This window comes from Pipistrellus kuhlii, unplaced genomic scaffold (genome assembly GCF_014108245.1).
Source record: "Pipistrellus kuhlii isolate mPipKuh1 unplaced genomic scaffold, mPipKuh1.p scaffold_m20_p_6, whole genome shotgun sequence".
In the NCBI taxonomy this organism is placed as follows: domain Eukaryota; kingdom Metazoa; phylum Chordata; class Mammalia; order Chiroptera; family Vespertilionidae; genus Pipistrellus; species Pipistrellus kuhlii.
In genome coordinates this window covers 64,641,010-64,666,599 of record NW_023425562.1, presented here as the reverse complement: position 1 = coordinate 64,666,599, position 25,590 = coordinate 64,641,010, and the positions used below count along the sequence as shown (strand labels likewise).

Sequence of the window (25,590 nt, the reverse complement as noted above, 5' to 3'; positions counted from 1 at the left end):
GCAGGGACACTTTTGGGAATGAAAAAGGTCCCTCCTCATTATTCCTTCCACTCTTTGTCCCAGGCCCCTCAGGGAAGGTTCCTTTTCTATTTCCCACTTTGAGTGCACCTAATCCCTCTGGCCCATTCTCTTTCCTGTTCAAGTGGCACAGATGCTGCTCTGCCTTTCTAGCAGCCCCAGGCTTACCTTGTTTCTGGGAGAGGAAACTCTGGTAAATAGGATATTCACTAGGCACTTAGGTCGTTAAATGCTTGTCCCTGTTTCCAGTGCCTGAGGAAGAAATCTCTGCTGTCAAAATACCTATGGGAAAAGAGGGGAAGGAGAAAAAAAAAACAGCAAATGCTCTGATTTATAATTTAAGACATAACTTTGCTACATGGCAATCTTTTATAGAGTGCTAATCACGTGTCAGGAGTAAGCTAATGCTGATTGAAAGCCATACAATATGTCAAGGGATTTTGAAGCATTATCTCATTTATCTTTGCAACCACCCAAAATATGGTGACTGTTAATATCTCCATTTTACAGATGAGAGAAAAAGGCTTGAAATCTCTAGGTACCTTCTTCTGATGAGATTCAAACTCTGATAGTCTAACTCTAAAGCCTGCTGATTTAATAACCATACTTTACTGCACTAAGCAAAGCATCCAGCAGAATGTCAGGCACACTGTAAGGATTTGATAAATGGTAGCTGTTAGTACTATCATGTACTAGCATTGCCCAGTAAGTAAGAAGCAAAGCTCACTTTAAGTCTAGCTTCTTGTTTAAGTCCCCTCTTGATATCTAGAGCTATTTTTGATGGCTGGAGGTGGTGCCTAATTTCAACCACCTGCCAGCTGCCTCTGGTCAGTAGTGGTGGCTGGGACTGTTGGCACAAGTCTGAGCACATCAAAGCTTAGAGAAGAGTGGCATGGGAGGGAGGTGGTGGCAACATGCCCACAGATTTTTTCTCTCTACTTTTCACACTTATGATACTATACTCCTATAACTCAGATGTATCCTATAACTCAGTTATGTATCCAATAACTGAGTCATTCCCACCTACTCACCCAGGCTCTGGCCTTTCCTATCTTCTTCAAAGGAAAGCTGCTTTTCAGCTAACTTAAGCCATTGTCATAAAGACTAGGTCACAATTTACCAGGGAGACTGACATTGTAGTAGGGAATTAACTCCAGAGATGGTCCTATCTAACCTACCTTCCCTAATAGTTGAATGTCATATACTCCCATAGGCCTGGTGAAGGGGGAATGAGGTGTTGGGGAGAGAGGAAAATGTTGTAGGCAGTCAACCTTTTCTTGTATTCCCCAATCCCACTGCATCCATCTGTGGCTGAAGTCTACTTTAGTAATAAATAAGCTGGAAGTCCCATAGCAATTCCCTAATGAACAGATTTTAAATGATTATTTGTGGGGCCGCTCTTATATTTGGACTCAAAATAAAATCCAATTTGTCTCCATAACCAAGATGATTGGGAAAACAGATATTCTCCCACAGACAGCCCAGATATTCTATATTACATGGCATAAACACAAAGCACTGATATTTGTTTGAAATATGCCCCCAAAGCATCAGAGAGAGAAAAGTGTGACAATGGCATGAATTAGAACAGGCTATAATACTCTGAATGCACTCTCTGTCCTCAGCCTTGCTGTTTTGCAAAAAGCACTGAAAATTTATGCTCTTAGGTTTGTCAGTTTAAAAATGTGAGTTGTGTGTCAGGCCAGCACAGTAATATATTGAAGGCATCACTGAGGATGGGAGATTGGGAATGGGATTGTAATATATCAACATCAGAGGTATCCTGCAGACTTTATAAATTCTGCAGATATTCTTATCCTCCCTCATTTGTGAATTTCAAGGCGCTTTGCAGAATATCTTTCTATCCCCTTAAATATTTAGGAAGGAGAACAAATTATATTGTTTTTCTGTCACTTTTGGAGGCAGGCTGTCATTGAACAAATATAAATAATACTAGAGGTCCGGTGCAAGAAATTCATGCACAGGGGGGAGGTGTTCCTGCACCCTCTCCAGTCTGGGACCCCTTGAGGGATGTCCAAATGCCCATCGTCAGGCCTAAATGAGCGTTCAGACATCTCTCTCACAATCCAGGACTTCTGGCTCACAACTGCTTGTCTGCCTCTGTCTGATTGCCCCTAACCTCTTCTGCCTGTCAGCCTGATCACACCTGAAACACTCCCTTGCCAGTATGATCCATTCCTAACTGCTCCCCAGCCACCCAATAGCCCCTAACTGCCCTCCTCTGAGGGCCCAGTCACCCCTAATTGCCCTCTCTGCAGGCCTGGTCCCCCCCAACTGCCCTTCCCTTTAGTCCTGGTCCTCTCAACTGCCCTCCCCTGCTGACCTGGTCTCCCCCTACTGTCCTCCTCTGCCAGCCCGGTCACCCTTAACTGCCCTCCCTGCTTGCCTGATTTCCCATTACTGCCCTCTCCTTCAGGCCTAGTTCCCCCCCGCCCCCCAACTACTCTCCCCTGTAGGCCTGGGTCTCCTCATAACTGCACTCTCTTGCTGGCCTGGTCACCCCTAACTGTTCACAATTGCCCTCCCCTGCTGTCCATCTTGTGATGGCCATCTTTGTGTCCACATGGGGGGAGCTATCTTTGACCATATGGGGGCATCCATCTTGTGTCTTGGAGTGATAGTTAATTTGCATACTACTCTTTCATTAGATAGGATAATATTCTTAATGAATAATTGTGGAAAAATCACTTTACAAGGCAAGATCAGAAAATGGGCCATAGGTGGTTGATGACTTGTGACAAACTAATAAGGAGACCTGGGATTGAAGTCCCTATGTTTTCTCATAGGGAAGTATTATTATTATTATTATTATTATTATTATTATTATTGTTATTATTATCTATTCTGAAGTGCTGTAGATGTAACAGTTTTTGGTGTTATAATCTGAAATAATCTTAAAGGGCAAGTGCAGCAATAAATATTGGAAAGAGAAAAATACTTCTGGGCTTTGTTCAAACAACTGATGCCACTCACAGAATATCTGGGTGGTAAAAAAGGGGGAAGAGCTCAAATAGAATGTTGAAACCAGGGAACTGAAATTAAAGCACATATTTATTATTTTTCAGGACATGACATCATAAGCAGCCTCTGTGTTTTGCTTTTCTTTCCCAGAAGCCAAGACCAAGATATCTTTGGACTCTGCCTGGAGAAAATGGCCAGTCCTTATATTTCTTAGCAATAAACTTGAAATGAGCTTGATTAAATAATATGTGATTATATTTTCACCTTTAAATATGTCAAGAGACTGTTGTGATTTGATTGTTGGTGATTTTGGAGTATGAATACGTTGGTTCAATTGAATAGTAGATAGAGACTAATTGGGGAAAATTTTTCCTTGAAGGAGTTATACTAGCCTATCTAATTGGCATATATGTTGCTCAAAAAAGCATGCCTGACACAATATTATTTTAAGAAGCAAATCGTAAAATAAGTGTATTATTTGCTGGCTGTTCTTCTATTTAAAAACACATACATGGAGATTAGCCCTGTGTCCCTATTAGAATCAAAGGCTGCATGCCAGCTAACATCTTGGAAGATGGAAACACATTTAAGCAACTCACCAGCTGTGTTTCAGTTTAGCTGTGCCATTGGAACCATTTTATGGTTTTCTATTGTTTGACATTAATTCCATTATTATTGATATTTTATGTACATCTAAGGAGTCTTTGTTTATGCCAGACCCTATGCTATATGCCAGGGATGTCATGGGGCATTACCCTCAGAAGGCTAACATTCTAGAGAGGGAATGTGCAACATCTTTCTCAAGCCATTAGGCTGTAATCCTGGTCTCCAGGTGAGAAGGGCAAGACCTCAATTCAATTAGCTCTTGCTTAGCTCCTACTGTGTGCAAGGCACCATAAAAACATACAGCTTTCAAGTATCTGGTTATGAAATTCAAAGGCCACAAAGTCAGAATTCAAAATATGTTCTTTTCTCAACAGAATATCAGCATCTTACTTAATAAATAAGTGTGTTGTTGACTCAGCCAACATGGGCTACCAGCAACAGAAAGTTTCTGAGGATGGCAGTAAACATCACTCTGAGGCAGAAGTCTGTGCAGCCACAGCTGGTGAGAGAGGAGGAATGGAACAAAGGTCCCCCCTGGCTCTAGGTGACAGAGGTTGAATAGAAGCATCTGGTTGGAAGATGGGAGAAGAGACAGAATGAAGATACAACTTCATAGTTGGGGGAAATATCACATATGCATTTGACTCTGATTTCCTAGACTGCTTGCCTTTTAATCTTTACACGTTCTAGAAAGAAGCATTTTTCTTCTTAACAGAAAAAATGGAAGAGATGATGGAGAAAGAGCTTGTCTTTCTGAGTCACACCAAAAAAGCAATAGCTCTTTTTAAAACCCATTCCATCTCGGGATTTCACTATTATTCACCATTATGAAACCACTACATTTTTGCACCAAAGATTACCAAGATGTTGGTGGGGCTGATGGAGATAAGGAGCTGAGTATGAAAAGTCCACATAACTGTACGTGCACAGGTGTCCTTACAACCACTTGGCACTAAGAGCACAACTTCTACACTCAATAATGTGGTGGATCTAAGATATATTTTGACTTTTAAGATGACCATATTTTAAAAATAAAGTATACTGCTGGTGAAAGCATAACTTAATACAATTAGTTGGATAGCTTTTTACCATATCTCTACTAAAAACAGGACATATTATACCCTATGACCCAGCAAATCTCCTGGGTATATATCCAATATATGTACAAGAATGTTTAGCTTAGCATACCCAATGACTATCAAGAGTAAAAGAATAAATAGTAGGTAATCCCACAATGGAATATTCTAATGGAATTTAATTCTAGCTAACAAGAATGAAAAAAACAAACAAACCACAAAAAACTATAATGACATGCACCTACATGAATGATTCTCAAAAACAAAATGTTAAGTAAAGAAAATTAAACACAAATGAGTACATACTTTATATAAACTTCAAAAAACCTGTTGTTTGATGTCAGAGTAATGGGGTCATAATAGCTAGAAGGGAACACAAGGGATTCTGGAGGATGGCAATGCTCTGAAATAAGTGCTGCTCACATGCGCGTTCACTTCATGAAAATTCATTGAATTGTACACTTACGCTTTGTGCTCTTTTCTGTATGTATGCTCTAGTTCAAAAATTATAGTTAAAAGGTGGCAATTAGGTGATAAGTCACTGTGAATTCTTAAAAATCAAGGGCAGTGAGTATAAATAATTTAAAAGCCTTTTAAAATTAACTAGTCAACTATTTATTGAGCACCAATATTTGCCTGACACTGTTACGCTTTAAGAGAAAAATTTAAAAAATACGACATGTGAGTATAAAAACTAATTGGGGAGAGAGACAAGCCAAGTGAACATATTAGAACATTTCATAGGCCAATATAAAGTTGAAGCACCAACAAATATATTTGGGAAAATTTTAAGTTAGAGTTCAGCTAGGCAGAGATAGTCCTTGGCTCTTTCTACCTGGTAGCTAATATCTGCTTTCACTTCCATCTTGGCTTCAATGGCTCCTCCTTAAGAAGCCTTCTGACTCATCTCTGTTCTATATCCCCATAGTGTCCCCAAATGATAGTGGGCAGCCTGCATCATGATGAACTTATTAATCTTGGACTATGTCATTTATTTTACATCTCTTCATAGAGCAGGCATTAATATCTGTTTCCCTAGGCCTATCTCAGACTCAGACAATTTGGTTGAATAAATATAAAGGGGAAAACAAGGATTTTAATATGAGTTGACATTTGAATAAAGTCTTTACAATGGGGCTTCATCTAAGCTAGATTTTGAATGATGTATAGAAAAGGAATCAATATGCAGTGTATAGAGAGTGCATATTAACCAAGCAACAGATAAGGTTTCAAACGTTTCACTGGGTTTCATTTAATCACCACAATAACCCTATGATACTGGCCATGCGATTCATAATCTACTTATCCCTCTTTAATATTCATAGAGACTAAGCAGTTTTCTCCAGCTCACACAGAGCATGAGTGACCAACATTCTAAACTTTAAATCTTTAGAGACTTTAAATGGCTTATCTTAGACAGGTTAGCATATACAAATGTGTTCATCTGGGCCAATAGAACTCCCATACTATTATTCTAGGAATTATTTGGGCCCTTTGAGATCTTTTGGGGGGAGACTCTTTTGTTGCATGAAACAAACAGTAAGATGTTTTGTTTTGTTTGTAAGAAGGCCAAATGATTTCTCTACAGGCTTAATCCATTTGACCATATAAATCCCAGACAATTGTTAAGTCTTAAAATAGTCTTGTCCATGCCTGAAAAGGAGAGAGTTGGATATAAAATAAATACAAGCTTCAAAATACATTTCTTAAATGAAATCTAGGAGGACCTGCAGTGAGAAGATGGTAGGAATTCCAGGCCAGAGCAATATCCAATCCTGATGTTAGAGGTAACCAGGTTCTCTGGATCCTGTACTATTATACTAAGTGTTCTCTCTGCTTTCTCCCCCACCCCCACTTGTGTGCTGCATGTATGTTTCTAAGTGCCTGGGTGTTTATGCACACAGATGCTATAATTAATGCCCATCAGCTCTCCAATGTCTGCAGACCAACATATACATAGCAAAGATTTAATTTCAGCTAAATGCCATATAATGATGAAGCTAGGGAGAAAATACACAAAATAAAACAATAAACCCTTAGAATATAATTCATTTATCCCTGCTTCTCTTCAGCTGATAAATTTGAGGCCTAAAGATGTTGTATAAGTTAGCATTTTTTGCCTAAAAAACACTCCAAAATATAGTATCTTAAAATGTTAAGTACTTTTTAAATTCTCTTTAGTCCACAGGTCAGCTGGGAGATTTTTCTGATCTCATCAGAACTGAGTTCTGAATTTATTCATGCACATTCAGTCAACTGGTGGGTTATCAGATTTGTGCTGGTCTAGAATGCCTTTCAGTGCCTGGAGAAACTTGCTTGTAACAAATAAAGAGGCAACAATTGTGGGGAGTACACATTTTCCAAAGAGTACTAGGAATTGACAGATAAATGCTTGAACCTCCTCACCTATTAATGAGAGAGTTCTAAAATGGGTCCCACTCTCTCAGGGAGTCTCCAGAAGGAATGCCTGTCCCTATGTTCTGCTTGTTAATCACCCACTATTGGCCTCCTCCTTTTCCCTTTCTCTCAACAGAAACCTTTCTGAGATTCCTGAGATTATTTCCATATAAAACCTTCTATTCTCAAACCCTTGTCTCTGGTTTACAAGAAGACAACAACATGTTACAGATTACCATTAATCACCCAGCTGCCAAACACAAAAGCTACACAGTCTGAGTTATCTGGAGTGGTACATCTCTTCTTTCTCCTGAAGAGGTATGTTCTGTGAGCCATTAGGATATGGCCCCCCTTCTTCTAATAATTTTTTGATTGCCCCCTCTCTTTACTGTCATCCTTTTGTCTCTCACTCCTTAATGCAAGCATCTTCCCAAGAGTGTGTCCTTTTGTGGTTTTCTTCTCTTTTCACTTTCTTCCTTGTTGATATCATTTTTAATAAAATTTTACTGACAAGCACATATAGATGAATCCCAAAGTTGTCATTGATCTTAGGTGTGAGAAGTATGAGATCTCATCAAAACCACAGTGATGGGAGAGTTCCAGATCTGTGCTGTACAGCACAGTAGATATTGGCCATATATAGCTAATGAGTACTTAAAATGTATCTAATGAAACTGAGGCATTCAACTTTAGTTGATTTATTTTTAAACTTAAGTAGTCGCATAGATCATATTATACAACACAGTTCTTTATAGTTCTAGTTGTTTGCTGAGCCTGTCTGCTTATAGTTTCATATTTATAGCCCTCACATTTCTCATTGGTAAAATGAGAATAAGTCACTCTTTTTGCATTCTTTATATAGAACCTCATATAAAGAACCCAAATGTAAGCCAGATAAATATATAATAATGACCTAGAAAAAAGTTGAAAAACAATAGAATGATAAAGAAGGTTTTCCCTAACAGACACAAAAATGCCTTCTAAGTCCATGGTTATTAAGTTCATACTGTATTTGAGCAGCTGAAGTTAAATAGATTGAGAAACAGACGATCCCAGAAACAGACTCATGAATATACAGGTGTTTAACCTATGAAAAAGATAATATTTCAAAGCAGTAAGAAAAACATAAACAGTATTTCCTTGGGGGAGGGGGGAATCCTAATTTAAATGTAGACATAGTATATTTCAGATTGAGTTAATAGATAAGTTAAATAAATAAAAATAAAGTCTACAAAAACTAAAAGATAAAAGTTGAAAATGTTTTTATAGTTATGAGTATGGGTGGGGGAAAGCCTCCTAAATATCAGCAGGTCAAGCTAACATTCCAATGTTAAATGAATAAGTCAACCAGTTGTGAGTCCTAGTTTCCAGCTACCATTCTCAGGCAGTGAACATCCCAGGTCCAGTTCCTACTCTCCTGGTGCTGACATTCCACTGGGAGAGATAATTACTTCCTTAGAAGTAGAAGACTAGGACAGTTCCAGTCTATACTTATTGTATGGAAGTGACTACTGATAATGTTCCTTTTCATTATCAGAAGAGACTCATTTAAATGACATGGTTACTGTACTTAAGAGCACATTAGGGAGTGGCAAGGGCCAGGTAAATAGGACTTTCATGGGAGCAGCTTTTTTTATCTAGTTGTCTTTAGTGCAATGTCTTTCCTTTGTACAAACAATAATATAACGCTTTTTCATTTTTGAAATTATATATCTGTAGATATTTATGTATATTTTCTCAATTAAATAAGTTTAAAGTGCACATGCATATAGAATAAACTACAAAAGCCCCATTAGCCCCTTGATAAGCCTAGTCCCCTTTTCAGATGCATTCTCTGTCCAGATTTTTGTTTCATTTGTTAGTCCCATCTTTTTTATATATAATTTGTTTTTAACTTATAATAATTTTTATTTTGTTAAATTAATGAGGTAATGATGTAATCCTATATAATAAAAGCCTAATATGCAAATCGACCTAATGGCGGAATGGCCTGTGGAACAACTGGTCACTATGATGTGCACTGATCACCAGAAGGCAGACACTCAAATACTGGAGCTTCCCTGAGTTTGCAGGTTCTAGGTCAGCCAGGGTGGGTGCAAGTGCCCCCCCCCCCCCCATCACCCCACAGATCACCTCACAGATTGGCTGTTATCATTGGCCAGGCCCAGGGACCCTATCCATGCACACATTTCTTGCACCAGGCCTCTAGTATAATATTATATATACTAGAGGCCTGGTGCACGAATTCGTGCATGGGGACCTGTCCCTCAGCCCAGCCTGTATCCTTTCTAATCTGGGACCCCTCAAGGGATGTCTGACTGCCTGTTTAGACCTGATCAGTAGGATTGGGCCTAAAAGGGCAGTTGGACATTCCTCTCACAATCCAGGACTGCTGGCTCCCAACTGCTTGCTTGCCTGCCTTCCTGTTTTGCCCCTAACCACTTCTGCCTGTCAGCCTGATCACCCCCTAACCACTCCCATGCCAGCCTGATTGATGTCTAACTGCTCCCTTGCCAGCCTGTTTGCCCCCAACTTCCCTCCTCTGCTGGCCTGGTCACCCCCAACAGCCCTCCCTTGCAGGCCTGGTGCCTCCCAACTGTCCTCCCCTGCTGGTCATCTTGTGGTGGCCATCTTATGTCCACATGGGGGCTGGATCTTTGACCACATGGGGGCAGCCATCTTGTGTATAGAACTTATGAATTTTTTTTTAATATTGTAGGATCTATAATTTAGGTTTATATATATATTTTTTTCAATATCTACCAAGCTTTTCACAATAAGGATGATATGATAGGTGGAATAATAGTCCCCCAAAATGTTCACATTCAATTCCCCAGAATCTGTGAATATGTTACTGTGCATGGCCAAAAAGGACTTTGCAAATGTGATTAAAGCATGGATCTTGGGACACTGTGATGGTGAGATTTACATTGGATTACCTGGGTAGGCCCAATCTAATCAACACAAATCTTTAAAAGTGGAAAAGGAAGTCACAAAATGGGTCAGAGAAATGACCTGAGAAGGACTCCATCTGATGGAGGAAGGGGCTATAAGTCAAGGAATGTAGCAGCTCCTAGAAACTGGGGATGCTCCAAGTTCATAGCCAGCAGGAAAACCAGGACCTCAGTCCTACAACCTCAATGAATTGGATTCTGTCAACAAACTAAAAGAGTAGAAAACCATTTATTTCCTAGAACCTCCAGAAAGGAAAATAGCTTACTTACATCTTGGTTTTGTCCCTGTGAGGCCATACTGGAATTCTGATATATAGAGTTATAAGATGATAAATTTATGCCAAGTCTCTAAGTTTGTGGTAATCTGTATGCAATAGAAAACTAATACATAGAGTAAGCCAGATATATCCCTTCTATTTACAAATAATTAAGATATTCCAAGTTTTCTCTTATTACCATACTGCAAATGAACCTTATTCTACATTCATCTTTGGATATACATGCTGCAAGTAACTGGTTAGAATACATTTGCTCTGAATGGAATTTCTGTATAAAAATTATTACTCTTTTATGTTCTGTTAGAGACTACCAAATTTTCTCATGAAAGTCATTATCAACTTAAACCCCCACAAGCAATGTATTAGATTGCCTTTTGCTTCTCACCTTTCTCAGCACTGAATATTGTCATTCCTGTTACTTTTTTTTTTTTTTTGTGCCAGGATAATGAGTGATATTTTATTATTTGATCTTGTACATCTCTGGTTACTAATGAGTTGTTTTTTTCCTTCCCATATGATTGCTGTCCTTTGTTGCATCTTTTGCAAATGGCTTGTGCCAAGCTTATTGCCCTCAACCTAATTGTTTTTAATTTTCCTTTTCTGGGAAGCAAATCACCTTCTTGTTTCAAGGATAAAAAATTTAGACTCATGTTTCAATGCTCCTTCACATTCAACCCTATGACCAGTTCATCCTCAGTGCCCTGCTTTCCTTCAGGCATTACCTTTTTTCTAGGTCCTCTATTTCCTTCCTGGTCAGACTCCCATCATTTGCACATAAATGACTCTCCCCTATTCCTCTCCAACTACCTAAGTCCCCTTCTTAAACAGAAGTTGAGATCCCACTGATTTTCTGCTTAGAAAACCCCCACAATGGCTGCTTATTTATCCAGAGAAGTGAGATTTCCCAATTGGCCTTGAGGGCCTTCATGTGTGACCCTAACCACTCTCTTCCCCTCTCTTCTACTCTTTCTCTTTAAGTTTATAACCTGAGGGCATGTTCTTGTTCCTGAACACGCCACTCACTTTCTTAGACCCCCAATGTCATTATTTCCTCAGTGGTGAATGTTCTCTATTTCTATTTTTACCACTCAAAATCCTTCTTGGGTTTTCAAGGAGCAATTCCCCTCTCATATACAAATGTGGTTTCCTTTATTCCACCAACATCTATTATTAAAACTTTCTAAAGGTATTTGAAGAATCGTATAGTGAATGCCTTATATATTACCTAGCTTCTACTATTAATACTTTACTGTATGAGCTTTATCACACATGTAACCATTCATCCATCTATCTTATGTTTTATAAATTTCAAAGTGAATTATAAACTTTAGTACATTTCTTCCTAAATAGTGCAGTAGCATATCATTAACCAGAACTAATATTTACTTATAGCTTCATTTTGCATGCAATGAAATGCACACAAATAAAGTAAATGATGTGATGAGTTTGACAAATGAATACATTTGAGTAACCCAAACCCCTACCAAGCTAGAAAACAGAAAGTGCCTTTATGCCGTTAACCAGTCACATCTGCACTCCATAGAGCACTGCTACTTTTTTTTTTTTTAGCATATATTAGCTTTTCCTGTTATAAAACATCATATTAATAAAATTATAAAACATATACACTTATGAGTTTGTCTCCTTTTGCTGAAAAATTCCTCTGTCAAATGGCCTTATAAAGGAGTAACATGCATTCATGCCCTCTTCCTACTGAATGGCTAACTCAGTGAGGCTGGGGCTCTGCCATGCCAATCCTCAAATGCACTGCAGGGCCACCCTGCCTGACACCATAAAAGGGTTCGATATGCATTGACTGAAGTGGGAGGCAGAGCCCTTAAGAGAATCTGAAATATTAGAAGAAAACACTCTTCCTGCATTGTGCTAAGGTGGCCTGAAGTTAAAGGTAGAATAAACATTTCTAAGTCCCTATATTCAATGAGAAGTATATAACTAATCAATGTTCTCCTAGTTGCCTTTTCTCTTTTTGCAAAGGAAGAAGCTGGGTGGGTTCCTAAATGCATCCTCAGGAGGCTGTGTTTTCTGGTAGAAAGCAGTGATGCCTTACACCCTTTAGAATTCCCAGTAACAACATGAATAGAGAAGGTTCATGGTCAGGATCAGTCTTAAATAAACATCTTGAGTTAATACAATGAGTATGGGTGTGAAAAAGAGGTCTTAATAAATGCTCAACCATTAAAAGTTGGATCTACATTTCTTCTTGTACTGTAGGAAATTACTGTAGAAAATTTCCATAATAATAATTAATTCTATGTTAGATTTAATCGGTAGGATCGGCTTTGCGCATAACAGTGCGCTGGGAGGTTTGAAGTATATAAGGTATGTAAAAACATAGTAAATAGTTCTCACCTTATCTTCCAGAAACTTAGGATCTCATGGGGCAAAGGTCATTGAAGAACACACAGTTCACTGTGGATCAAACTGGTGACCTACACAAAGGTGCCAGTTCAGAGTATGTTTCCAGCAGTGCTTTCTTATTGTAATGTATGACTACTTGTCATTACTGCAGAAAAAAGTTACCTATTTTTTCCTAAATATTAATATATTTATTGGCTATAAAATGACTACTGCATAAGCTGCTTCTATTTTCCTTGTATAATTTAGTGGCAAGTAATAAACATTAGCTTTATCATTTGATAATCACAAATCACATTTGTAGTTAGCAAACTAATTATGATCAATTTTCCTCTCTGATGTGGGTGCTTAAAAGTATTCTGTACTTCTGCTCAAAATAGTTAAGTTGGCACCGAAACTGATTTGGCTCAGTGGATAGAGCATTGGCTGTGGACTGAAAGGCCCCAGGTTTGATTCCGGTCAAGGGCATGTACTTTGGTTTCTGGCACATCCCCAGTGGGGGGTGTGCAAGAGGCAGCTGATCGATGATGATTCTCTCTCATCAATGTTTCTAACTTTCTATCCCTCTCTTTTCCTTTCTGTAAAAATTCAATAAAATATATTTAAAAAATAGTTAAGTTGGCTATTTAAAACACACACACACACACACACACACACACACACACACACACACACACGGATTTCCTTTTCATTTTCCTCCATGACCTCTACAGAGTGGCTATTTCTCAACATTGCACTTTTCTTTTTTGTAGCAATCTGCCCTTAAGGAGAGAGCAACTTTCCTAAAGAAGGCCTGCACTGGAGGTACTGTTGGGACACACCTCTAAGGATGGTCCAGATTTTACATTCTCTGAAAGTAGCAAAAATCACCCACTGTGTTCCAAGTAAATTATGCACAAAGGCCTTCACAGAACATCTCACACAGAGGCATTTTTTTTTCTCTGTGCTACTGATGCTGTTTTTTGAAACCTTCAAGTTTGTGCATTCATATTTATTAGGAGTTAAAGTGATATGCCGCCCTGGTTAACTTCTCCATGCAGAAAGCAATGGGGATTTCTATGACATTGCCTGGGGTGGGGGGTGAGGAATTCCTAACTCAACTTGGTACTTTCCCCTCCTGGGTAAAGGATCCTTCAGAATAGTTAATAGGGCATTGAAATCCTCACATACAGAAATGCTAATGCCTCTGCCAAATACCTACAATTATCAGCTTTATCTTTAGCGGCTGGAATCTGATGTAAATCCCTGGGATGTATTAAAGTCAGCTGTGGTAGCTAGCAGAGAGGATTGTTAGGCTGACCTTGAGCAAAGCTTTTATCTGACAGCAATTCAACAGAAAGATGGGTGCCATGGCATTGCATTTTTTTAAAGAAGAGAGTGAAGAGGCTGTTTAAGTTAAGCATTACTGTCATATAGCATAAGTGTGGGATTCCAGCTCCTGTGTATGATCCATGTTCTGATGCTATCCCCATGAGAGACATTATGTCAAGATCGAGAGAGGGACACCTAACTGCCCATTATTGCTCAGTTCACTCGGGGGCCTTAAAGTGCCTGATGACTTTGTGTTCCCCCAACAGAGTTTTATTGCCACAAACTGTGATATTTTGGGACAATTTGGGCAGAAAATCATGTCTCTAAAGTTCTCACAGAATCTGGAGGTAGAACTATGTTGAATAAAATCAATAGAGATTCCCCAATGAGGATTAACTGGTAAAATTGACATCCTCTGAATAAAACATAAAGAAAAAAGGGTACCATTTATAATATTGCTAATGACTTATTTTTCTTTCAAATGCCAGTTAAAAATTGCCTAGGCAAAATATCATACTAATGTTAAAATGATAAGGTTTTGGAAATGTTGGGATACATATAATTAATATTAATTTCATCTATTTCTTTTTACTTTTTAATGTTGCTACTAGACAAGTTAAATACAACTCATATTGTGTATCTAATGAACAATCTTTCCAATGGCTTCTTAGTCTACTATTCAGATTGAAGGAGCAAATAGTTACAATGGCTTACAAAGCCCTACATGACCTGACCCTTGTTGGATTCTTCGACCACCTGTCCCAGCGTCCTTCACTGGTACAATCTACTCTAGCCACCCTAGTCTTGTGGCTATTTCCTGAACACATAAAGCTTTTCCCTCCCTCACGGTCTTTGTAAATGCTTTCTATCTAAAATGACTTTTCGGGCTTTTCCCAATCCTTGCTCCCTTACTTCATTTAAATGAACAATTGCTACTCTCCTGAGAAGACTTACTTGGTCACTCTACCTAAAATAAACTCCCATCTTCTTGATGTTCAATATCTTCTTATCCTGCTTTGTTTTTCTTTGTTATATTTATTGCCATCAGACTTTTTATTGCATATTAATTGTATATGGTTCATTTATTGCATAATATGGTGCTTTTCTCTTTATTTTCATTGTCTTCTTTTCAAAGGTAAGAGCTATTAGAGAAGGGACAGTGGTATGCTGTATCCAGCTCAAAATGAGTTTCAAGTGCCAACTCTTAAATTTCTAGGAATTTTGAAAGCTGATTTTAAGAAATAGCTGTTATTAAAAATAAATAATATACATTTATGATTAAATAAATTATATTAGAAAAATGATAAATCAATTCTCATCACTTTTTAATTCTTTATTGTTGTTGCTCTTTACATTTTACTTATCTTCATGGTTTGGAAGTTATTTATTTCTATAATATCTATAGAATGGAAAAATACCCCATACTGGTATAATACTGCTCATTTTTTACCACCTTATGTTGATAGCTGGAAATTAGCCGTAGTAAATGTATTTATACCATGAAAATTAGCAAATAGTACATACAAATAAGGGCTATCTTTGAGGTTGTTATAAAAAGTCCATAAAGATTGCCAACACATCATTGGGTAGAAACTTGTATTTTTACTGCTGTTCTCCAGAGTCTTCAGAAACAAGATCTAATACATATGTGTTGCTGAAAAAAATATTGTTCTAATAGATAGGATTTCATATAGAAAGTAAATCCTCTGGGCTGACATCATTTAAGATTTAAAAGAGAAATAGATCTAAAAATATTTGGAAGATTTAGAAAGAGAAGAGCGGGATGTGTGTATGTGTGTGCACACATGCACATTTTTATTTTATTTTATTTTTTTGCCAAAGCAACTGCATGAGGAAAATAATTTAAAAGTGAGATTTTTAAATGAATGTAGGGGCTTTGATTTGAGATAGTCATAGTTCAGAAAGGTACAGAGGAATGAGGTCGATTTGTGCATTCTGATGTTAGGATTTTAGCAAAGCTTTGGGTTTCTGAGTAGATTAATGCATATGAACCTGCACCTGTCCTATGAGCGCTATAGCTCCTGAATTAGCCCAGATGGGGCTTGGCTGCCTCTACTCCTCCTCATATTCTGAGACCATTTGAGTATCAGTATGCCTCCTAAAGGTCATTATGGCCCACACTAATACCCCTTAGGTGAGCACTCAGGCCCAAGTCTTTGCAGTTCCTTGCAGATTTTTTAGCTCATTAGTACATACTCTGCCCACTTGCCACTTGATGCAAAAATTTCCGATGGTGTGGAATACTGTTCTTCCAGACGTGAAGGAATGGAGGCCCAGGCAACTCTGTGTTATATGCAAAAGTCCACATCCCTTCTGTATCAGCTTTCAGGCACTTCAGTTGGAGAGATAACATTACCCATTTATTGAATTCTATAGGCCTGGTGTATGAAATTCATGCGTATGTGTGTGGGGGGGTGGGGGGGAGAATCCCCTCAACCCAACCTCCACCCTCTCCAATCTGGGACTCATTGGAGGATGTCTAATTGCCGGTTTAGGCCCAATCCCTGGGATCAGGTCTAAACTAGCAGTTGGGCATCCCTCTTACAATCCGGGACCACTGGTTCAGTTGTTTGGTTGTCCCTCAGTAACCCCCTGCCGGCCTGGTTGCCCATGCAGCCTGCTGTTTGGTCATCCATCTGATTGTTTCAGTCGTGATAGCCCCTGGCTTTTTATATATTAGGATTATGTTTCATTTATTGTATAATGTTGTATTTAAGAGTGTGAAGAAACCATATAGCTTTGTTTTCCAGGTATTGGTTCCTTGCATCACATAGGCCCCATAGCCAGTCCAGACCTATTCTATGCCCCAGCACAGAGAGAAAAGCAGCTAAAATGCTTATGGGTAATATTTCCAGAAAACCCAAATAATACTGGCTTAACAAGAAGAAAATGTCATGGGAAAGGAATTGCTTCAGGCAGAGCTTGATCTGTATCTCAAATGATACCACCAAGACCAGTTTTTATCTTTACATGTCTCTCAATTTCTTTTTTTCTTTTTTAAAATATATTTTATTGATTTTTTACAGAGAGGAAGGGAGAGGGAGAGAGAGTTAGAAACGTCGATGAGAGAGAAACATCGACCAGCTGCCTCTTGCACACCCCCTACCAGGGATGTGCCCACAACCAATGTACATGCCCTTGACTGGAATCGAACCTGGGACCTTTCAGTTCGCAGACCGACACTCTACCACTGAGCCAAACCGATTTCGGCTCAATTTCTATATATATAAAAGGGTAATATGCAAAGGGTCTCCATGGGAGTTTTATTGCTTTCTATGACATGTGCTAACCACCAGGGAGTGGTGTGGAACAAAGGAAGGCTCTGGCCAGCAGACAGCAACCAGGGAAGAGAAGCCCTGGCTGGCAGCCAGAAGGCCCTGATCAGCCCTGATTGCTGGCCAGGCCTACTAACCCAACCTGTGCACCAGTTTCATGCACTGACCTCTAGTCTCTTAAATAACAAAGCTCCCTGTGAGCTTTGTTTTTAGACAACCGCGCCGCTCTCTGACTTAAATTGACTGCATTTTAACCTTACTTTTTTAGGGGATGGGGGCTTCACAACCCATGGAAAAGGGTGAAAATTTTTTGCTTCAGGGGGAAGGGGAAGAGATGATAAAAATAACTAATACTTAAATTGACCTTTAATTTGCTACTTATTGTGTAAGAACTTTATATGTGGTGACTCCTTTAATTTTTACATCTTCAATGTGAGAGGGAACCTAGATTATTCCTATTTTAGAAAAAAAGAAACTAGGATAGAGACAGGTCAAATAAGGTAAACATATAGTAAATGGATGCATGGGGATTTGGAATCTGTCACCTGCTCCCAGGGTGTGGCCACATTTTTAAAAAATATATTTTTATTGATTTCAGAGAGGAAGTGAGAGATAGAAACATCAATGATGAAAGAGAATCATGGATTGGCTGCCTCCTGCACACCTACTACTGGGGATTGAGCCTGCAACCCAGGCATGTGCTCCTGACAGGAAGCCACCCCATGTTGTTGAGCTCTGGGGAGGCTGATGCCCTATGCCACATGTGTCAAACACAAGGCCCGCAGGCCAAATCCGTCCCGCCAGGCCTTGCAATGTGGCCCGCACCGCGCTGTCATCACTGCACTCCGCTGCGTTTCCATCACAATGACAGTTTATGACTGTTCAGTAAACCATTCGGCCCGTGATTTAGGCTGGATTTTAGATTTTGGCCCCTTCTCTGATTGAGTTCGACACCCCTACTATGCACTGAGCCAAACTAGCTAGGGTGTTGTGGCCAGTTTACCATACTGATATGACGTCTCAAAATGCATGTAGCTCATTGGTTCTGAATGGGTCACATGTGCAAATCCCATAGCCATGGGTCACTCAGTCCTGAGCTGCGTGTGGTATCCTGAAGTTGAGGAGTCGTGCTCTGTCTGCCTGACATGAACTAAAAATTGAGGCTAGGTAAGTCTCAGCAGGGCTATTTCTTGAATAGAAAATAGCAGTCTTGACTATGGAGGAATCTAAAGTGCCCCTCCCCCTCCCTGTTTATTCTTGGGTGACACTCACTGGGGCAGATGTGTTCCTTCCCACAGAGACACAGCAGGTTTCCTGAGTTCTGGGCAGTGGCAGTGGGCCAGTACCTCAGCAGAGTGATGGAATGAAGGACCTTTGTGACCCTGGGGGTGGGGGTACTCCATGCCATGCTGAATGGGGGCTGGATCCCAGTAGGAGCTCACTGTGTCTGTCTGCCAGCCCTCCCTACACCGGCATTGGAGAACTCATTCAAAAAAGCCATTTGTATCAGGCTTTTGAGGGATGGATGGCAATAAATTAGAAGTAGAAATGGTCTCTCTGAGAAATGAAGGTGTCATGTTTTCACCAAATACCACTCCTGTAGTGGGAGTGGGGACATAGGGATGACCCTGCTGGCTGTATAGACCTCTCCATCTTGTCAGCTTAATGGATTTGAGCCCCTAAGCCTGTTGGCAATTGTCCTTGCTCTGAGTGAGATGGTGATGTAATCCTGATTAAAATAGTTAATACGAAATTAATGAGAGGTTATCTCCTTGTCTTCAATCATTTCCTGGTGAGAAGAAGCTTTCCTAGCAGAACTCATTAGAGCTATTCCTTTGCAGCTACTGAAATTACCCTGATTTGAAATGACACAGTTTTTAAGAAACAAACTCATTTCAAGTCATTATTTTTGAATGTTATAAGGCTACAGCATAAAAAAATTCTTTATTCTGTAAGTCTAATATCTAGTCCAATGATAAGGCCTCAAACACTTATCCTGTCATCTAAATTCAGCTTATGTTTACATTTCAGTTTATTTTAAGATGACATTTTTGCGGACACATGGAAGGATTCAGAGGCTATTTGGGTCTCCATCAAAGATAGATATATGCTCTGTTGTCGACTGAAATGTGTTATATAAAACATGACTATGTATAACTATTTTAAAAATAGTATGGCAAATACACCATTAGTAAAGTAAGGATATGAACTATATAGGTTGTGGAACTTAATTAAAACTTAGAAATGACAAGAACAATAGTAACTGTCCTACTGCACAAAGAATTCTCTCAATTGACAAAATTAAAACCAAAGACAAACAATCTCAATAAATATGAATACATAATTAGAAAAGAACTGGAAAGAATCAGTACATTTAAAAAGCAATGTTTATCCATATGCAGGAAAATGCCCATTGCATTGCAAGGTAATCTACCATTTTTTCAATAATCAGATTTGCAATCCAATGTGGTGAGATTTTTTTTTTTCTGGAGGTAGTGAGAGGAAGGTGAGAAGACGGTACCACATTTGGGAAAATTATCAGAAATATTCCTTTATATTAAAACAGTTAAGCCCTGGCCAGTGTGGTTTGGTTGGTTAGGCATCATTCAGTGTGTAGAAGGGTTGCTAGTTCAATTCCCAGTCAAGGCACATGCCTGGATTGTAGGCTCAGTTTCCATTAAGGAGAGGGGAGGGTGGCACATGCAAGAAACAGCCAGTTCATGTTTTGCTTAAACGTGGATATTTCTCTCTCTCTTCCTCTCCTTTCCTCTCTCTCTCAAAATTAACTTTAAAAAGGGTTAAGACCCATTGTCCAAGTAATCCCACTTTAAAGAATTTTTCTACAGAAAAAAAATCCCAGGAAAATATTATATATGTAGCAGAGTATTTAATGTAACTTTGCAGGGGGAAAAATAGAAAGTAAGTTGAAAAATGCATTAACAATGGAAAGGGTGTATAAATTATGATACCTACATTCTATAAATATTAGGCAACTTTTACTACTTTTAAAGAAAATGTCTTAGAGATATTTATTTTTATGTCTCCCAAATAAGTTTTTCTTTCTTGCCATTTTGTCATTGGTTCTTATCTTCAAAAGGAAGGCTTTACTGTGACTTTGTTTAATTTTTCTTCACATAAATAATAAGAAAACTGTCCCCCGGATGGAAATTCATCTGTTACATATTCTATGTGGCATAAAATTGCTGTCTGAGAAAGCAAGAGGGCTGAAATAGTAAAAGCACATTAGAACTAGCATGGAGAAGAACACACTTAAAATATGAATTATTCACTTAGCCTGGTTGTTTCATAATGGATTTTAAGGATTGGCTCCTCATGCTGGGTGGAGGTGCCACTTTTCAAGACCCTGAATGATTTAGCCACACAACCCAGGGTTGTTTTCATAACACTAAAGTTAATGTGCCTGTCTGTCCCCTGGGACCTGCCAACTGAGGTCATGACCACCTTTTGCATCATCAAAGCCAATTAATTATTTTTCTAATAGCTTTGTCCCAGTGCTTTTTGATGATGCTAAATATCTGAATTAATTGGCTCATGCTGTCATTTCTTCAAGTTTTTATTAAATACTTGATACATATCATGCACTATTTTGGATTCTGGGGATAGATGAGCAAATTAAATAGACCAATGTTTTGCTCTTATGAAGTTTATATCCTAATCTGGTGCTGGGTTGGAAAATAGACAACATAAAAATAAATGAAAAGAAATATATACTGTGTATATATAGTGATAATAAATACATAAAGAAGAATAAGGCAGTTAAAGAGATGGAGAGCACATACACATGTGTGTGCATGTGTATAGGCAAGGACATAGGTGTGCATGCATGGAACCCACATTACTTTAAATAAGGTGGTAAGATAATACCGTCAAGCTGACATTTCAGCAGGAGCTTAGCTGAAGGAAAACTTAAACTATTGGTACCTCCCTGGAAAGAGGGCTTTAGGAGAGGGAGTAGCAAGTGAAACTTTTCCAAGGCAGGAGCGTGTGTGTGTGTGTGTGTGTGTGTGTGTGTGTGTGCGCGCTCTCTCTCTCTCTCTCTCTCTCTCTCTCTCTCTCTCTCTCAGAGAGCGAGATGGTGTACTTGGAGCAAAGGGAGTGGAGGTCAGGAGTGGAAGGAGATACAGTACAGGCAGCATAGGGTCAGGTCATGGAAATCCCTTTGGCTGTGATGAGAATTTTGAATTGTATTCTGCTTAACGCCATCCCAGGTTGCTGAGCGAAAGACTGATAAGAGCACAGTGTTTTAACAAGAATCCTGGCTGCTGTGAAGAGAACAGAAAAAATGAAGCAAGGTGGAAGCAGAAAGCTTGTTAAAAGACTCTTTCAGAGGCTCAGGGGAGATAATGGTGGCTTAAACCTGACAGAAGCTGAGGAGGCAGCGAACAGTGGTCCATTTGGAACCTTCTGAGGATGGAGCTCATGACATTTGCTGTTGGCTCAGATACAAGGCAAGAGATTGGAATTTAGGGTGACATCCCTGGATTTCCCCATGCTCCAAGGGCACCCCCACCCTGATCCAGGACACCCTTCAGGGCAAACCAGCTGTCCCTCACTTCTGCACCAGGCCTCTATCCTATCTAATAAAAGAGTAATATGCTGATTGACCATCACTCCAACACACAAGATGGCTGCCCCCATGTGGTCAAAGATCCTGCCCCCATGTAAACACAAGATGGCCAGCAGGGAGGGCAGTTGGGAGGCACCAAGCCTGTAAGGGAGAGCAGTTGGGGTTGATCAACCCTGCAGGGGAGGACAGTTAGGGGTGACCAGGCCAGCAGAGGAGGGAAGTTGGGGCAAACAGGCTGGCAGGGGAGCAGTTAGACATCAATCAGGCTGGCAGGGAGTGGTTAGTGGGTGATCAAGCTGGCAGGCAGAAGCGGTTAGGGGGAATCAGGAAGGCAGGCAGGTGAGCAGTTGAGAACCAGTAGTCCTGGATTGTGCAAGGGATGTCCCAGATTGGAGAGGGTGCAGGCTGGGCTGAGGGACACCACCATCCCCTCCCTCCCATGCACAAATTTTGTGCACTGGGCCTCTAGTATATACACACACTAGAGGCCCAGTGCCTGCCCCAGTCGGGGTCTGATCAAGACTAGGCCAGGAAGGGGAAGGGGCCATGGGCAATTGGCCAGTAGGCCTTTGCCCCCGATTTGGATTGGGGGCCGATTTTGGGCGGGACCTGCCATGGGGATAAGCTGTGGGTGGTAGGCCATCTGTCCCCTTCCCCGAATGGGGTAGGGGGTGCAGACTGGGAACCAGGGGCCTGGGGGAGGGGCCATGGGCTGTTGGCCAGCTGATCCTGCCCCTGATCTGGGAGGGCCAATCTGGGGTGGGGCCAAATGGGAGGAGTGGCTGCAGGAGGTTGGCCACCTGGCCCCACCCCCATTGGGGTGGGGGAGTGATCAGGAGTGGGGCCAGCCAGGGGGAGGGGCTGTAGGCTGATCAACATGGTAGGAGCCCATCAGGGGTGGGGCTGACGTGGGGGGAGGGGTGGAGAGGGGGAAGGCTGCTGGAGGTTGGCCCGGCCAGCCCCACCCCCTATTAGGGTGGAGAGTGTGATCAGGGGCAGGACTGGCCAGAGGGAAGGGGCAGATGCTTTTGGCTGGCAGGCCACCCTTGATCGTGATTGGAGAGTCCAATCAGGGGCGGGCTAGCAGGAAGGCAGGGCTGCAAAGTTGGCCAGCCAGCCCCATACCCGGTACGGCTCGTTTGATGGCCACAGTGGGCATCATAGCAACTGGTCATTAAAGTCCTTACAGCATGAGGATCACTGGCTTCTTCTATATATAGATATATACACACTAGAGGCCCAGTGCATGAAAATTTGTGCACTTGGGGGTGGGGGTTTTGTCAGACTGGCCTGCACCCTCTCACAATCCACAATCCATGACCGCTCAGGTAGGGTCCTAAAGTCTGGTCTATTTTAGGGCCTATCTGGGCTTTCCTTCCCCCGGCTGCAGGCAGCTAGACCCACCCCCACCTCTGCCACTGCTTTCCATCTGTGCAGCACTACCCCTCCTCCCCTGCCAGGCATGGGGTGTGATGGCTTACCTGGCCTGGGCCTCCATATTTCTTTCTTTCTTCTATGAAGAGTTTACCAGGATGGAAATTCACTGCATCCCCCCTCTGCCACCCTAACATCCAGAGACTATAGTACTTAGAAGTTACATTCAATGCCATAACTGCTGAATATCTGTTTGTAATAAACAAACCACAGCATATTTATACTATATCACATAGAGTGATTATAGAAATTCATTTATATATTGCTTGTATAAAATATTTTTTTTTGTAAAAAAAATATTTTTAAAAAAAGAAAGTTTAAAAAACATGTGCAGTTGAAAGCCTTGCCGGGACAGCTGGTCTGTTCTAGTAAACACTCAGTAAGTATGTGCTTTGGAAGGGCACCCATGCCTCATGCCCACAGCAATGCCAGCAGGGCTGGTGAAAGTGTGCCCTGGCTGCCACTCCAGCAGGACTGAGCTGGACCATGGTGGGTGGGTAGAACAGGGTCTGGCACTGTGCTCTTCTCCAGCCTTGCATCAGGATCAAGGCCAGGGTTGGGGGGCATGCAGATTGCAGTTTCACTCTGAGTTCCATACTCATCCTAACTTTGGTTGCAACTCATGGCTTTTCCTGGCTGCATGGAGGTCCTTTGGGTGGGTGCCTTGGCAGAGAGGCCGGAGAAGTGCCCACAGCTGCCCAGTTGGGCATCTCTCTGGCCCAGAACTTCTGTTCTGTCTCCTGCAAGCCTGGCCCCAGGCAGAACAGTTCTCTCTTAGGACTACTTTGGTCTCATCCCTTGGTCCTGAGTTTCATCAGCCTAGGTTTCTCCCCAGGTGTGGCTGATCTGAGTTTCACAAAAAAAGCCTAACCAATGCTGGCTGTGCTGAGCCTCATTGAAGAGTTTTTCACGCAGCAAAGAAAAGCCCACTGGGACCCTTCTCCTCCTCCCTCTCCTCTTCTCCTCCTCTTCCTCTTCCTCTTCCCAGCCCATGGCCACTTCTTCTCCAGCTGCTCCAGCAGTGGGTTGCCTTCTGGAGTCAGGGGTCTTAATGCTGTTGGTCCTGACGATGCCAGTTGAGCATCAGGATGAGCTACTGCCACTCAGCTTTAGCTCGTCCATTTGGGTTTTCAGCTCCGCATTCATGAACTCCAGCCACTTAGATTCCTGCTGCAGAAAATCCTGCTCCTTCTTCCAGCATGGGGCTGCAGTAACTTAGTTCTCCCAGTGCCTTTTCCTCCTCTCCTCTTCCTCATCTTGTTCACTTTTCACAGGTTGAGGCCTCTTGCCCAGTTTCACCTCCAGGTAGTGCAAAGGGGTGATCATGGCCGCAATGTTGTGGATGTCAACGTATTTCAGCTCCTCTGCAGTCAGGGCCGAGCTAAGGAGTCCAGTAAGGGGGTCAAGTCCTGGCAGAGAGCCTGTAGTCATGGAAGGGTCTGGGACATGCCCAAGCATCATAGCAGGAGGAGTGGCAGTCCAGCCCTGCAAAAGCCACAGGGAGAGGCTGTGACCTTGGGGCTTGGGCCAGGCTGCAGCTGCCATGCCCTCAGGAGTCACCGTGGCACCAGCCCTGCCCTGCAGGGTCCACTGACACCAGCACCTCTCATAGCAGCATCTGAGCATCCCTCCCACAGGCTGTGGCCTGGGTCTCCGTCTTTGAGGCAGTTGATCTCAGGGCTCTGCTTGCCTACCTCATCACCCCTAACCAATTTCCTGATTACCTGATCACCCTAACCACTCTTCCTGACTGCCTGATCACCCCTAACCACTTTGTCTGTCTCTCTCTCTCTCTCTCTCTCTCTCTCTCTCTCTCTCTATATATATATATATATATATATATATATATATATATATATAGAGAGAGAGAGAGAGAGAGAGAGAGAGAGAGAGAGAGAGAGATATCTTAAATCAAAGAACATATGAACATATTCAGGGAAAGGAAAAGTCTTAAAGTCTTATGTCTTCTCTTCAGTAAGAATCAGAAACTGTTATTCCAGCTCCATTGAAACAGGCTGATCAGAAAAGGCACATAATCAAGACAGCAAGAGCCCTTCACTTTCAAGGACTCACTGCTCCCAGTCCAGCTCACAACTCAGAAGGCACAGAGGCACCAGGAAGGTCGGCGTGCCTTTTCCCACCGCCTCCTCGGGCCCATCCAGCGTGCTGCAGGAGATGAAGCTGCTGACTGCTGGGAGATGCTCCGCCGCCCCTCTGCTTCATTTCCGGTGGACCCTCCGTGCCCAGGGAGCGCGCCGTTTTGCTTGTGATGTT

At 41.3% G+C, this 25,590-nt stretch overlaps 1 pseudogene; it reads right to left on the bottom strand.

Annotated features, from left to right (window-relative positions):
- Positions 1 to 227: 227 nt before the first annotated feature.
- LOC118708445 lies at positions 228 to 25,028 on the bottom strand (annotated as a pseudogene).
- Between the last annotated feature and the right edge of the window lie 562 nt (positions 25,029 to 25,590).